General features: G+C 41.9%; 1 pseudogene; it reads right to left on the bottom strand.

Moving 5' to 3' along the window:
- Window positions 1–1,839: 1,839 nt before the first annotated feature.
- LOC109373330 (MAD2L1-binding protein pseudogene) lies at window positions 1,840–2,990 on the bottom strand (annotated as a pseudogene).
- Window positions 2,991–3,215: the final 225 nt, after the last annotated feature.

Here is a 3,215-nt window from a genome sequence, read left to right as displayed (position 1 = left end):
TGTCTTACCAAGGGAAAGCTGTTTTCTTTTTTTAAAAAATTAGTTTCAGGTGTACAAAACAATGTCATAGTTAGACATTTCACCCCTCACAAAGTGATAATCCCCCTCCCCCAGAAAGCCGCCTTTTATAGCAAAAGTTCCTGCCAGGTTCTCAATTAGGTCTGTTTTATGTAAATGAGGTATCCAAATTGCACAGTTTTGATTGGATAGGGCAGGTCTCAGTTCATTGATAGAAAGACAAAACCAGGGTTTCCTTGCAGTGGTTGACTCAGACAGCATAAACAAACAGAGTATACTGTGGAAAGTCAAGAGTTCAGGCTGAGTTTCTTCCAGGTATACAGAGTACAGGAGTAGTACCCATCAGTTAAAATGGTCACTAGCCTCTTGCTATTCATAAATTTTGGGCCCTTGGTTGACCATGGTGTTCCATCTCAACAGATAAATTCCTTCTCGAGGGTCATATCATATGAATCCTTCTTCTCTGAATCCATAACTCATTCAGAAATATTTACTAATGACAAAACTGGTAAGAAAAATAAATGAAATAGAAGAGAGATTGAAAGAAATTACCCAGAATAAGGCAGAAAAAGAAAAGAAGATGGAAAACATTGAAGAGAGGGGAAAAGATGCTCCTCACTGCAGACCTATGAATCAGAAACCTGGGGGAGGAGGCGTATGTGACAACCTGTCCTTTCCCTGCACCTGATTCTGGATGCAAACCACTGATACAGACCAAAAAAGATAAAAGAAACGCATTTTGACTTTAGAAATTGATAGGTTACTGGAAAAAAAGTCTTAATTTTATTTTCTGATCTTTTTTGCAATAGTATAAAGAAGAGGAAAGAAAAGAGCATATTAACTACAACCTAGAAACTATAAGCACATCTAAAACTTGATGTTACAAGTTTTGGAATAAATGTTTGTGTCCTTCCAAAATTCAGAGGTTGAAGCCCTAATGTGATGCTATTTGGAGGTGGGCCTTTGGAAGGAAATTAGGTGATGAGAGTAGAGTCCCCATGATGGGATCAGTGTCCTTATAAGAAACTAGCCCTTTTTCTCTCCAACAAGGAAAAGATGGCCATCTGTAAACAGGGAAGCGGGCCCTCACTGACAGCCCCGTCATGCTGGCTCCTGATCTTGGACTTCCGGCCCCTAGATCTGTGAGAAATAAATGGTTGTTGTTTAAGTCACCCAGTCTATGGTGTTCTATTGTAGTAGTCTGAACTGACTCACACAGAAGTTAAGAGAACTGGTTTTTTAATGAGTCAAAAGAGCAAAAAAGATATGGGGAAATATTGAATTTTCACTTTGTTTTAATGTCACATGCCCATAAAAGAATTAGACAATTTATAAAGCAACCATTGTTCTTTTTATCTGCATAGAGTAAGGGACATTTTATTTTACAATAAATCTTTCTGTTTTAAAATATCACTGTTCTCTTGGGACCTGAAATTTTTCTTTTGCAGATTTTTATTTGACACCGCAGTAAAATAGCGGTACATTCTTTGACATGTGCCAGAATACCAATGGATTGGAAACTTCCCACACTGCAGGCATAATTAATGACCCAAGTGATAAAATATGTAAAGTCAAAAGAGTAAATACCTCCTTCACATGCCCATCCAACAAAATGTCAGATTCACTTTGTTTCAGTTCTTGCTTAATATCAAAGATTACAAGTACATGACCTCTCAAATCACTTTTAAGTGTTGATTTTTACTTTTGCATATGTTGAATACTTTTCACATTTTAACGATGATCAGTTTGAATATACATTTTAAAATATGTTTTTAATATGAATGCATTCATTTTATCTTTAAGTTCATCAGTCACATTCACATTATGTCCCTGGTGAAAATTCTGCACGGCTGTGGAAAAGGGCCACCTTCATAAGAGCGTGTGTCTATGGGCCCACATTTGCTTTCCAGCCCCAGACAGAAAAGCCTGACCAAGCACCCTCTGGGAAAATCTACCTTTGATGTAAAGAGATGCTGTTCAGTAATGATTATTACAGTCCCAGCCACACCATCAGCCCACCAGGAAGTCTGAGGAGGGGAAGCAGCCAGCCAGAAGGCCAGAACCTTCCTCTCACCAGGAAGCAACTCTACCGCCAAGCAAGAGACGGGTGACTTGGTGCCACAGAAGAAGATAATTTAGCCAATGATTTCATGATTACAAAGCATCCTCATTCACTCGTAAAAGCCTTTCAATGTCACTGGTGCCTGAAGCCAAATGTAATCCTCCCAGGCAGTGACTGGGATGGAGGGTCTGCCACAAGACAAGGTCACAGTCAGTTTGTGCCCCCAAATGGGCTCTGTAGTTTAGCTTAGGTGGAAACCAATCTTCTCCACAGTCATGGTGCCCCTGGGTCATGATAACAGTGCCTGTGAACAGAGAAACCTGTAGCTCACTACACGCATCAGCCAGAAAAATGGCTCCAAAGTGACGGTGGATCGAGCTGCTGTGCTCAGGCTCTGGTTCATGCTGTGCGGGCCAAGCGGCCAAGCCAAGCTCGTAAAACTCCTTGGGACTTAGGACACTGCCCTTCCCCCCTTCCCCCCTAGGAGGATGAGCATCGCGGTGCTAATGTCCGGGTAAAGAGACCCTGTAGGTGCTGAGGACACTCTCCAGTTCTGCCAGGGTTTGTTGGCATGTCCGGCTACTTGCCTCAGCAGGGGCCTGAGGTTTCTTCTTCACCATATCCTCTGCCTGGGGAGAAGGTTTTCGGTAGAAGTGCTTCAGATGATCATAGAGCAGAGGGATTTGCTGGCCATTGGCACACGATACGCTTTAGAAGTTCACAAGTAGACCGACAGCAGCCTTCCTGGTTCACAGGCCCCAGGACCACCACCGGGGGCAAAAAGGCTCCGAGGAGTTGGGAGGTCCCTGGGCAGAGGTTGTCTCAAATAGTTCTCCTTGGGGTCAGTTCCCTCTGACTCCAAATCAGAGACTGAGGCCAGGGTCAATGCGTCCAGCTCCGGAGCTGCCATCACCACCTGCTCCCTCTTCTCGGTTCCCATATATTTTAAAATCTTGAAGTTAGGAAGCAAATACTGGCAATAAAATAAATCAAGTGTTGGAAACTAAAAATGAGAGAAAATTGCATCATAAAGTTTATAAAACTTTTGTAGAATTTATGTAAATACATTTTCAATATTAATAATTGGAAGACCGGCATTTGGAATGCTTTCTGTAGCATTGAGTATTTTAATTAT

Source organism: Hipposideros armiger, unplaced genomic scaffold (assembly GCF_001890085.2).
Source record: "Hipposideros armiger isolate ML-2016 unplaced genomic scaffold, ASM189008v1 scaffold_708, whole genome shotgun sequence".
In the NCBI taxonomy this organism is placed as follows: domain Eukaryota; kingdom Metazoa; phylum Chordata; class Mammalia; order Chiroptera; family Hipposideridae; genus Hipposideros; species Hipposideros armiger.
Note: the sequence above shows the minus strand (reverse complement) of the source record. Positions and strands in the feature narration are given on the sequence as shown.